We start from the raw sequence: 13,672 nt of genomic DNA, 5'->3' as shown, positions 1-13,672 counted from the left end.
GGGCTGGGTGAGCAAAGAGAGGAAGGAGAACTCTGGTGAAACTATCCTGTGATTCTGTCAAACTTCCCAAACGGCTGCCCAGCTCAGCTGCCCTGCAACCACTGTGGTGCAGGCTGCCACCTTTTCCCTTTTGGTGTGCAATGCTAATTACTGTTGTGCTTTCATTCTCTAGCTGGACCTAATTTAAAACAAGTCTCTCCACATTTACATGTTCCCTGCAAACCTGAATCAATATGGTGCTGATAATGCTTGAAACCATGTAGATGAAATGCACATTTGTTGTAAGTTCTACCAAAGAAGATAAGATCTAATTATTAAATAGTTTAAATTATTTTTAATGGAAAATGAAAGCATAGTGAAAACATTAATGTTCAGGGAAAACCACATTTAAAGGAGGGCTGGGTGAGAAATATCATTTAAGCTTCATCTGTTTCTACTGCAGCAAATTTCAGAGGGATAACATGACCACCCAGAAAGATAAGTACCACGATGGTTAAATAGAAGGAAAATAATTTATGGAAAATAATATACTAGACTTCAATTTGGAAAAAACTCATTAAAAACTATTTTAGCTCATGTTCTTGATTCAGTTCATTGATCTTTAGAAGACTTCAAGTGTGAGAGCAATGAATTCTATGGTAATGTGTAACAGCAAAACCAAAAGCAAATGTTATTTTTTTTTCCCCAGACCACTTGAGAATGGAAAGTCAGGTCCCAGTACAGCAGCCAAGAGGAGCACAGAGCCCAATAATACGAGATCATCTTACATATCTTACATATCAGAGCACTGGAACAGGCTGACCAGGGAGGTTGTGGAGTCTCCTACTCCAGAGACATTCAAAACCTGCCTGGACACCTTCCTGTGTAACCTCACCTAGGTGTTCCTGCTCCGGCAGGGGGATTGGACTGGACGATCTTTTGAGGTCCCTACCAATCCCCAACTTTCTGTGATTTTGTGATCTCTGAATGGGTACTATGGAACAGAAAGAAGGCAAGTGGTATGTTAGGGACTATAGAAGGAAATACCTTATTATCACTTCACCAAGTATCTGTTCTGTGTAGGTAAATACATAGCAACACACTTCCCCTCTTTCCACCTTCTGCAATAAAAAGCTACAATAAAAAAAAAAAAAAAAATCATTTACCAGAATGGGGACATATCCCTATAGAGCCAGCTTCTAGTCCAGCTCTTGTACCTAACATGTCATCTCCCAAGTTGTACACTCTATGGCAGCACAAAACTGACACCAAAGGACAGCCAACCTGTTAGGGGAACACTGCAGGTAAGGCTGCACTCAGAAAAAATGTTATGCCCACAGGCACAGGCAGCACTAAGTTTCATGCAAGCAATCAACAGAATGCAGCCCTGTGGGGAACAATCCACTAAGGACAAAAAAGGAGAGGGGTTTGCTTGAATCCTGGGCAGATGGTCTGCAGAGGTCCTGCAGGATGTGGGTGGACTCCTGCAGAAGACTCTGGGTGAAGACAAAATACGTATGTCTTGAATTTTATGAATCAGAAATGAAAAGAAAAAAAAAAAACACGACCAACCAAACAAACAAAAACAACAAAAAATCCCACACAAAACACCCACCAAAAACAAAAACCACACCAAACCAAAACACACAACATGAAAACAAACAAACCCCTCTAAAGCCTTGAAGAAAAGGAAATTGGTACCATGCAACCAGAGAGCATTGTGCACAAGCCGGCAAGCAAGTCTCTTACTGCACAGAGGGAGCAAGTGATTGCAGGAAAAAAATTATTTGGTAGTTCCCAGCACCTATTACACCAACAGAAAAGAGAGCTAACCACCAGAGGCGGATTACCAGTGCAGTCTGGTAATCCCCTTCAACACGCTAGTCTGTGTTTACATGATGAAGTGAATAAACCCTGCTCATAACCAAAATATGTAAATCATTTCAGGCCAATCCCTTAGCACCACAACAGAAACCTGAACAGAGATGAGGAAAGCAGCTGTCCCCAAGTCCGGCAAGGAACAGCCCGGCATCGACCTCAACATGGTGATGCTATTTGTTGACTGTTGCTGCAGTGGGTGGTTATCATTTCCCCACAGCCAAGCCAGGGCAGGACTGTGCCCTCAGAAACAAAGATGACACAGGTAGGTGTTTGCCTCACCAAGTTAAATTTCAGTCTTCGTCTTCATTACATGTATGAGAGGGAGTCAAGAGTTTCAGAGACGTGCCAAAGCAACACAGACCTTTCCTCTTCCAAAAGGAGGTAATTCATCCAGAAATCACACCTAAATACTCAGAGAAAAATCCTACCGTGTACCTGGAGAAATGTGGAAAATTTGCCAGTTTGGATGCCTCAGGTGTAGACCAGTCATTGTCAGAAAGACATCCCATCTTCTTCAACGCTACTAATACCTTGCCTTCCAAGGTATCTGCAGTTTCATGCTAAAACTTACTATTTCTTAGATCTCTTTTTTAAGCTAATTTAAAAAACCCTTTAAAATTAGAACACCATTTTGTCCCTTCAGGATTCCAGTTATCATAGAATAACAACTAAGTTAAGTCTTAGAACACTGGAGGGGGAAGGAAAAAAAAATACTTTATGTAGCAGCCAGCAGTTGATGCAAAAGACAGTTAACTTAAGTAAGCAAATACATTATTGAGGTTTGGGCCATCAAAACTCTCAGGAAATTACTAGAAATTCAGCCTACCTCACTACAGAAGGTTTTTCTCTGCAGAATATACTGAAAGCATTTTAAATGCAGCCAGGGTCAAAAAAAGCTACCCCCATTTTACAGGAAGAACACTGTCTGGCCAGCAGAGCTCCCAGTCACCTATCAGGTAATCTGAGCCAACTAGCAAGAGAGAAGGGTCTCTCTAGTCCATTTTCATATGTGTCTCGTCTCTATGGCCTCAGGAGCCACATTAAGGCAAAGACACAGGAAGAACTCCAAGATTAAATAATTCCCTGAAACCCTTATCTTGCTATTCTCTTTCTGCCACTATTGCATTCCACGGATCACAGAGCATATCAATAGTGGATTTAATCAGAAACAAGACATTTCTTCTGGTTTTCTTCTCTCATACTTGTAACATGCCACATGAAAAAATACACCAGTTTGATGTTTATATTAAAATGTGATGGTTGCACATTGCACAGCCTGATAAACAGCTGTCAGTTCTTCATTTACAGGCAAAAAGGTAGTTTTTCTTTGTTCTACAGATGTAAAGATCCAGTGTAAAAGAAGAGATGAGAGAAAACCTGAAGAGGTAATCTGAGAAATATAACTTGGAAATAAGGGGTAAAACAAGTCTTTTATTTCCACGAATTTTCCCATGCTTATAGAGCTTTTTGGACTTTTCCTAAAAAACCCCACAAGGCTGGGCAGTCCAACCACGCTTTCATTTTCTATACCCATTCCTTCCTCTCCCTGCGCATCCTTTCACTGACAAGGTTGTATTTAAAAATAAATACATAAATAAAAATAAAAGAAAGAAATGAGCCCTGGCAATGAGTCCTATTCCTCAGAGTCACCTGGGACAGACAACCACATTACTGTGCTGACTTACAGATTCTGTGCCACCCAGCACACAGCCCTGCTAAACTAGTCCTTCCTACAGCTCTGCACCCCATCAAAATGCAGCAGTGACAGGATTTAAAACCTGCCATGTCTTTCAACGAGGTGGCTGCAGAGCGGGGAGCCGGGGGGCTCTGTGCCCCCGAAGAGGGCAGCTGCCTGCCCCAGCCTGCTGCCCCCGAGGAAGCTCTGTCTCTCCCGAGCACACGTCTCGCCGGCAGAAAGGAGGTCAGAGCAGCGCCCGCAGCTCCCAGCAGCACTGCGAGCCTGAAGCCGGCTCGCAGAATAAAGAGAAAAGCTGCACCAAGAGCAGCTGCTACCTCCAGGCTAATGGAGCTGGGTACCCAAGGATGAGACTGCCTCGCTGGAGATCGCAAAACATTTCTGCAGTGTTTTCTTAGGGGTATGTCTTAACTGTGCTTGCAGGTAAAAGCCAGGTCTTCATCTAAAGGCTCACGAACATCTGCAAATCTGTGAGGAAGGGCTGCAAGCAACACCTAAAACATCACTGAGGTCACACACACGCGCTCCCCCCCACACAAAAACCACATCACAAAACCAACCACCACCACCACACACAGAATGGTGAGGTTTGTTGTGTGTTTTTCCTCACCCTCCTCCCCCCACCTGCAATATAAAGCTATATTATGTTTTAGACAACATTTATATCACAGTTCAGTGACACTTGTTAACTCATTCCCTAACCCTCCACCACGAAGGTCCCTTAAATGAAATAACTGAAATGAGGTTTACCTACTATTTTATCAACATCAGAATCACAGGTGAAGGAATTGAAGTTTAGATGCAAACAAGTGTCTCGTAATTTTGGCAAAGAAGATTTCTCAACTGGACTTCACTATTTAGGTTAGCTTAATTTTTCAGTACATGAGAGGGTTAGCATGTTACATTTGGGGCTGCTGGAGGTATTAATAGATGATTAGCTGCAATACCATCATCTCTCTGTGGTGTGTGAAGACACAGAGTATCTGCACAACAATCTTTAAAACCAGCCACCGCACGGAAAAATATCTTAGTCCAAGGAGGGGAAAGAGAACCATTAATTTACAGAAAGAGAACAATAATTTACAGAAGGAAGCATCCAGCAACAGAATCAATTAAATGGACATCACCATACAACAGTTAAAACCAATAGCAGCAAACCATTTATTTAATCTTTGAGGTAGACAAGTCTTCACCACCACCACCATGAATTTTTTGAAATAAAGTATTCCCAACTGCGTTGGTGTTGGGAGTGCCAAAAGGAGGGTGGAGAACAAGTGAAAGAAGCGATGAAAACTTAAAAACCATGAGACCAGACCACTAAATATGCTTAAATACAGCAACAAAAAAACAGTGACTTTCATTACAAGTTGGTAAAGGATTGCTAAGTTAATAAAGCAACAATAAACCTTCTTTTTGTGAGTATGAAGGAGCACTATCTTTACAAATTCTGTAGGCAGGCACCCAAAAACCAAACATGTATATCTAGTTATTTAATTTTCTACCCAAAGCCAGGCATGTGGAAGACACGTGAGATGGGTACCTGGCAATCAGGGAGAAGCGTGAAAAAGACATGAAGAGAGAGGCTGCGCTCTTGCAGAGCTTGGTTTATTGAGGGACGGCTCAAAGAAACCAACAGTTGTTCTCCTCTCTCCCACAACAAAAACACCAAGCAGTTTTGTCAACATGTAAAGGTAAACGTGTTTTTTTTAAAGTGGTATCTTATTTACTTTGATTTGCTATTTTATTCTTTGTTGTCCATATCTGATTGTAACAACCAAAACACCCTGCAAGGTTTCAGCTGCACGCTCCAATATCTATTCTAAATCCTACTACAGTAGGAGGGAAATGCAGTAAAAGGGAAATACTGGAAAGGATCATGAATATATATAAAATATATCCTGACCTATATTCAGATAATACAATGTCTCAACAACAAATTCTCAATTCGAAATACAGAAAATAAAACTAAATATATGTACACTGAACATCTTCAATTATTAAAGAAAATATGGGCAGCCAAAAAAAAAAATACAGCGGTAAATTTTATGCTGGGAAATATTAACAAACTTATTTGCCCAACCTCTGAGGAGAATAATGTGTGTTAATTTAAAGGCCATAAGAGAATACTCTTGCATTGCAACTGGCCATGAGGTGTAATTTACAAGACCACTAAAATTTGGAACGTATACTGCTCATACAGAAATTTAAAAAAAAAAAAATCAAACAGAAAACAAACAAAAAACTATCACTCAGATTTATCGGTACTTTTCAGACTTTACAACTTCATTCACAGTATTATACTATTTGCATTTTAAATTCTGTCTTGAAACAGGATTTGTGCATTTATATTCATTTGTGTAGACAACTTCGTCTATGCACAGCCATCAGATTAATGGATAATAATGTAAATTACTATTACACGATCAGGTATCTTTTGATAAACTCACTATTCTGTTTAACTTGCTGCTAAACTTCAAAGGTGTGGAAAAATTATTTCTGGGATATTAATTTTGCTCTCAGAATAATAGTAAAAGAAAATCACCTCTGAGTAATAAGGAGAGTGGTATGGGGAACAACAATAGTTATGATCACTAATCTCCTAAAACAAAATAGTTTTTATCAGCCTGCATTCCAATAGTTTTACTATCAAGTTAATTAATTGACTCCTACACTAATATCTAAATGCCAAGCAATTAGTGGCACTGAACTATAAATGGCTTTGTCTTTGCTCTTGTAGAGTTATTTTATAAAGCAAATGCAATTCTATCAGTTCACTGATTTAATGCAGGCTTTGTGAGGTTAATATTCCCAAGCAATCGCAAAATAAAGAACTGCTTTAATTAACCTTCTGTGATTTACGTACTGAGAGAAGTCAGAATTTAGGAACTTTAAATAATACCACCATGGTATCAACAACAATAATGATACTTTGTGGATCAAAGCCAAACCACCGATTTGAGAACTTTGAGAAATGCATTTGAACACGTATCCTACTGAACTTCTAAACTCATTAAAAGACTTTCCTCTGAGCATAACATAGTAAACCCATGATAGATTCTATGTAGTTTCTGCAGTTGAGATGTAAAATGTTCCCTTTCAGGATTACTAACTTATAAATACCAAAGTTTTCATTTTGAAAAAAATTATCTGCATCACCACCTTTTGCACTGGAATGCTTTGCAGAGATTTTTGCTACCGATGTGGGACACTGCCTGCTGAATCTACAAACTGACTGCACGTCCATAACTGACCACTTAAAAATGAAGGAGCAAAACAGGACTTCCTTTTTTCTCTCAAGACTAAATTTTCTCTCTTTCCAATTTAGCAGAAAGGAGGCTCTCATTGCCAGAGTTTCTTTATGATATGGTACACTAACTTCATTTCAGCACATGAAATAACTCATCAGGGCTCCAGCATTTCTGCATTGCTCATCTTACAAGCTGTGGTATGTCTACTAGGTTTGCAATGATCTAATTCAAAAACGGGGGCTAAAAATTAAAATTAAAAATTAAAACCCAGCAGGGTATACAGGTGGCCATGAACAGGTTTGCAGTGTGCGCTGACCCATCTCCTCCAACTACCCAGCCAGATACCATCAAACCCTGTCAGCAGCAGATGCCTGAGGAGCTGCACTTGCTGCTTTCTTGGGAGAAGAAAGGCGACCTTCAGAATTTCTCCTTTGAGCTGCAAGCCGAAAAGCCTATTTTCTGCAGAAAACCATTAACAGATGAACACAGCATAAGAACATGCAGACTGGGAAAATGTTTCTTAACTACAATGAGGGAACTTGAAACTGAAGATGCCATACAATTGTTAAGACAACGCAGAAGCAAACAAATACTTTCACTAACAGCCCTTTGGAAAATTATAAAATGGAAGCATAAAGAAGTTTGCTACATTTTATATATAAACAGTAGTACTGCTTTGCAAGATAAAATATTTCTTTTCCCAGTAGTATCGCTTCACAAATCCAAGTTACTAAAAAGACAGATACAGGTAAGGGGTAACTACACATACTAGCTTCAAAGGTTTCAGACCTAATAGAATAATAAAACCCTTTTTGATTGGGAAAAGACCTTTAAGATCATCGAGTGCAACCATTAAGCTAACACTGCCAAGTCCACTTCTAAACCATGCCCCTAAGAACCTCACCTGTGTCTTTTAAATACCTTCAGGGATAGTCTGTAGTTGATTTTTATTTGGCTAAATGAGTCGCTGTGTCTGTAAACAGTCACTTTAAAATAACAAGGCAGAGAAATTCTTCTCAAAATCCAAGCGAGGATTTTTGGGTTTGGTCAACACGCCTGCAGCAAGAATAAGCCTGCGCTGCTGTGAGTGCTGCTCCATGCTATGCCCTCAATTTTGTGTTTGTGCTCAGGTGTGAGTTTACAGACAATTATCCTTGCTTTTTCTGCCTGACTCTATTCCTGCCAGCTACTTGGCTCAGGAAGATCATTCTCCAAGTCTGACAAGCTAGCACCTATTATAATCTTATAAATACAGACATAAATCACTGAGGGAAAAAGACAAAGGTTCGACACATTTCCCGGAATGATATAAGCAATGCTGAGCAAACAGAGCATTCCCCAAATGGACAACAACCAGCTGTTCCTGCTACTGGGAGATGATGTGGCATAACGGGAGTCACGTTTTCACTGAACTCCTGAGCTGAGTAACCTCTGCCACAGAGATAAACAGCCATACGCTTAACACTTATTTGCTATTATAGTAGCATCATGATTATGAAGTAAGACTTTACAAAAGCAGAAATCTAGCAGGCAAAGACTTCAATCCCTTAAGTGTTCATTGAACCTACGCAGGTCCAAACCTCATCTGCCCTTCCTGAAATCATCACGCCTTTAAGAAAGGCTCAAAATCAGTTTTGTTTACAAGATCAGTACAGTTCCTAAGTATTTCAACAGTTCATTTGCTTTTAAATCACTTCTGTGTTCAGCAAGGTGAGGTGACAAGTGCCCTTCAGACGTGCTGGTCACTGGTGGCTTGTCCGTGAGGTTTTCCACCTAGATGTTTTGTTGTCAGGCATTTCTCTGCTCACTACGTACAAGCAGCCCTGGCTTCCAAAAGCCAACAAACAAGCACCCATCAAAGCAGAAGTTCTCAGTGCCATGAATTTGAGGTTGAATGGTTTAAAGGAATCACTTCTACCTCTTTACCCAGGAAAGAAAATAATCACTTCTACCTAAAAACAAGACCAGCATTTCACGACAGTGTGAATACACGCTGGGCACTAGGCACCCCTGCTGAGATGGAAGCCATGAAGGATTTATGGTACACAAGAAGGGTGGTGTCGGCCACTGCCAATGATGGCAGGTTAACCATCTCTTCTGAACATTAAATTTGATGATGAGTTCCCATAGAACTTCAAGAGGCAACTTCCACAAAGAATGCTTTCCTATGTGCCTGGCAGCAAATGTCAGATTAACACAGAAGCTTGTTCTTTCCCAGATTTCCTGTGGTTCATAACACAATAAATACTAAGGGCAACCACTCACCTAATGTCAGAAAATTAGAGACACACGAGTTAAAAGTGCAGAAGGAGAAACAATTTTTATTACAACTTTAAGCCGTGAGCAGTTCTACACTACTTGCAAGGCCCTGTATATTCTAAAAAAAGTTTAAATTAAATTCTGCAGGAGACTGAACTACAGCACAGCCAACTGCTAATTCTGTGCCAGTTACTAGTTACTTTGGAATGAAGATTTTATTAAAAAGAATAATTGCACTGAGGTATAAAACTTATATTTCAACTCACTGAGGACTGTCTGTATCACTAATGAATTCATTATTTGCATGTAACGCAACTATTCCTAACTTACAACAACAGTATTTTTGTACAGTGTTACACCCCAAAACAGCTTGACAGCATTAATTAACATGCTGCTTATTACACTCTTAAAAGAACTTCAGCAGCTCGCATCAAATTCAAAAACAACACTTTATCCTCATTGTACCAAAATCACTTTAATAATTTGATGCATTTTGCCACAATACAATTTGTTCTGTTTTCATGACAGTCATACAGCTTGGACATGAAAACAGATTAATTAGTTTCACATGTTGTTCACATTTTCAAAGACTGTTTCAAATTGGGGAATGTTTTATCTGCCCTACCTTGCACTGACTCAATGCTATAAACAGATGTCTTCACAAGAACATTCTCAGAGCCACCATCCTCTCAAGCTTGCAACTAAGAGTAGCTTAAACCACTGTCACCAGCTCAGCAAGAAATCTGAAATTTATGGCTTCCACTGATTCAAGTTCAGGGAGCCAGAGAGAAACCACAGCCCCTTGCAGGAGCCTAAGTGGTCCCTGGATGTCCATCTGGAGAGGCCAACCAAGGCACCACCAGGCATGTCCCCCACCTCTGCTGCCCTCCTGCCTGGGAGGCCTTTCTACCTGGGACTACTAAAACACTTCACATATTCTTACTGACCTGAACTGCATTTGTCCCCCTGGCCCACTCTCAGGGAAAAACAAACAGACAAAAACCCAAAACCTCCACACACAACCAACACCACCACCACACAAACACCACTAGTTATTCTGCTTTGTCTAATGACAATTTGGGTTGAAAAAAATTTTGTCATCATCAGTAGGTGAGGTATTATACTGGTGTGGAAAACAAGGTTTTGGCCAGCTTTTAGAACATTGTAATCAACCCTGACAGCGAGAGGGAGTCTTGTTTGTTTGCTTGTTTACAAAACATTTTCTCCTTTTAAATAAAACCAGACTACAGACTAAGCCTGAACTACTTGTCTGTTCCTTTCAGGCATTCAAAGGGAATAATGGTAACCACACAGGAATGGTGTGATAAACACTGTTAACCAGAAGGATCGATGCCCCAGAAAAGTGCACACGTGTGCCCCACCACACTTTTTTCCCCTTTGAATCCCATGCCTGCACATGAGAAAAGGGATCAACACTCCAGCATAATCCCACTCTCTTCTGGAAACTTGCAAGCAGAAAAATTTCCAGGAATACTTAAAAGATGACTTCAGGTTAACAGTAGCAGGTGTAGAATAAAATGACTTTTGTTTGTTTAACTAAGAGTTAGACCATAATTATTTCCCAGATCCATTTCATCTGTCAAAAAGCGATATGGTCCCAACTCATAAAATAACACATTAAACCTCAAAGGCACGATCGTCTCTTGATACATATGAACACATGCTACATAAAACAAGAAAATATATAAACATGGCTGTTTAAAAGCCAGTTGGAAAGCATAATAACCCAAAATATACATCACACTATCTTAACAAAATAATGTTTAGTGATGACAGTTTAAGTTTGCAATTACATGACATTCTTGAGCAAAATATCACTTCTACTTATGGCAAAAGATTTAAAACTGCAAAAACAACTGAAGCATTTATTCATTTATATGCCATTTCAAGATGAAAAACCCTGCCAAGGGCAACACTGTAGTACTGTAGCACATCTTTCTTTATCCCTTTTTTTTTTTTCCTTTTAAAGAGCAGTAAAGGTAAAAAGAAGGGTGTTTTGGTTTGGTTTTGTTTTTTGAAAAGAGTTATCTGCATCTACTGGCAATATCTAATGATCAATGAATCTGCTACAGCAATAAATTTGCTTAAAACAAAGCTCTTCCTTTAATGGTTTTTACACAGCAGGCTCCTGATATGAAGAGAGGATGACTGATGCTGCCTTGCAATATGGCTCTATAGTAAACCATGCCAGTATCACTATCAAATCACCTCTTATGAAACTCCCTTTCTGCCCACCATGCAATCAATTTAACAAAGATCTAAACAACTTACAGTTCAAACATTCAAATAAATCCCATTCTCCTCCTTCTCCTCTAAGCTTATTAGAAGAATGGAAAGTCACAAGTCACTGGAACAGGCCCAGAAATTATCTGTTTACTTTTATTGACAAGACTGCATATTGAATTCAAGTGAGGCAAGGAAAAGGAGGAATGGCTTCACACTTCCACAACACATGGGAAATAAAAATGAGTACCAGTTCCACGGCACAACACTAAGAGTTATACCTGACTGCAGAAGCTCACTCACATTATGTCTGAAAGAGCAAAAATAAAACATTATCCCTATGAAATTTCGTATCAGTTTTCTTCCCATAACGGAATACCCAGCACATCGTACTACAGGGTTCTACATTAAAAGAAACTAATGGCAAGAAAAAGTCCATCATCCATCCAGAATAAACGCTACTTTTGGCTTGATCATCTCCAAAACAAGTAGACTGACATAAATCTAAAAGGGAAATAGAGAAAATACAGTAGGCAAAAGAAGCCAAATCACTGAGAAGCCTACACTTAAAACTCATAAAACTATACAAATACCTATTCCTATTTTTCTTGCAAAAATTTTACATCAAGTAAACTCTAATTTATAAATTATTTTCAAAAGATAGTCAGTCTCCTATAAGCAGAGACATTTATACTTAAATAATCACAGCTCTAATTTTTCTCAGCAGCAGAATTTGACATCCACTCCCAAGTTTTTTTCATGCTAGTATTAATTCTTGTATTGTGCACTGGTTACCACTTGACAGTAACACTACTGTGCATCAGCAACAGAGAAAGAACACTGATGCTGAAGTGTCAAAAGTATAGGCTTGATCTTCTTGTGTTGGGAATTTTTCTTCTATATTAGCAGTTCCCAAGGAATGGGAAAGAACAAAGTGGTGAGGTTTAACAGAGCAATGTTAGAGAGGAGGTGTTCACCTGATGACCCTTCTTGAGACAAGGGGAAGAGCACCCATGGAACCAATCTGGATATAGCAAAAAGAAAAGGAGCAAGCCCTGAAGTCTTAAAGACTACTTATTATTTATATGAAATAGTCCCATCTACACACAAATACTCCAGGAAAAGCCTGTATAATTCAAAACGTGGCATCAGAGTTGAAGACTTAAGAGGTTGACCACTACTGAAGAATAGGATAACCCACCAGCCCGTAAGAAACCACAAAGAATTTCAGGGGAGATTCTCACAGTAAGGATTCACCAGCTGCAAGACTGTGTTGGTGACCACCTAATGTATCATCTGAATTTGCAGATTCAGGCAAAAATGCCTATTGACCTTGAAATGTCTGTATCACCCTTGGAGCCTGGAGTTAAACACTTGTTCAAATGTACCCTCAAATCCTCAAAGAAATTTGGCTACATCAAGGCTGATATCTTCTACTAGTGAATCCGTTCCTGCCTTTCTCTTCATCTCAGTTCTCTGAAGTCCATAATATATGGAAGGCTTTACTCTCATTTTGCCTTCATCCTCTTTTATGATACCCCTCACTTCATTGCACAAACCTCCACTTTACTGGCTATGATAGCTAATTATGTAATTGGAACATGTATCAACAGATAAATCAGTATCTTGTTACTTCCTAAGTCCTGTATAGTTGGTGTGTTTTGTATATTTTTTTAAACTAAAATCCATTCAACTGTCAGGATTTAAAAATATGACGAGGTGTCCGAGGAAGCAAAAAAAATTTCAGTTTCACAACCTGTGATATGTAGACATTGGAGCAGCTGTGTGTCTTCTATCTCATAGGCTGTATTACTAGGACTTTATCTGCTAAGACTTCATCAAGATGCTTATGAACACTATTTTCAAGTAATAGAAAAATCAAGCATTTAATGCCAAAGTAAAAAGGCAAAAAATTAAATTTAAAGACACAACTGCAATCTTTAAGTCACAGTTACACATAATCCAAAAGATGGAAAGTGGTGACATTTACAAGAATATCATAGATACAATTAAGAATTCTATTTCATAAAGCATCCAGCATTTTAATGAAAAAAGTTAATTCTCAATGGAATTTTAAAATGTAGATGAAGAAAAATTAACATGTAATTACGCAGTGAAATTATCATAGCTTTATTTTAAAATCAAAGGAGGGGAGCCTCCTGTATCTTTGCTACTTACAGCATCTTTTGTTAGTTTATTTTACACACTTTTTATTTCAAGCTAGGATTTCTACATCACACCAGCATTATCCCAAAATGTTAATCAGCCATGCCTGACAAAATTCCCCAGTGATTTGCAGCAAGCACTGATGCTTCCACTAATACCCAGTCTTCAGCAACTCACTTTGGTTAGATTTCCCAGGATG

The 13,672-nt window shown here is 39.1% G+C and overlaps 1 protein-coding gene across 7 annotated transcripts in view; it reads right to left on the bottom strand.

Annotated features, from left to right (window-relative positions):
• ARID1B (AT-rich interaction domain 1B) overlaps window positions 1–13,672 on the bottom strand; it is a 330,843-nt gene that overhangs the window by 230,640 nt on the left and 86,531 nt on the right. The gene's annotated exons all lie outside the window — the stretch shown is intronic.

Source organism: Streptopelia decaocto (assembly GCF_964273445.1).
Source record: "Streptopelia decaocto genome assembly, chromosome: 3".
NCBI lineage: Eukaryota > Metazoa > Chordata > Aves > Columbiformes > Columbidae > Streptopelia > Streptopelia decaocto.
This window is presented reverse-complemented; position numbering and strand designations above follow the sequence as displayed.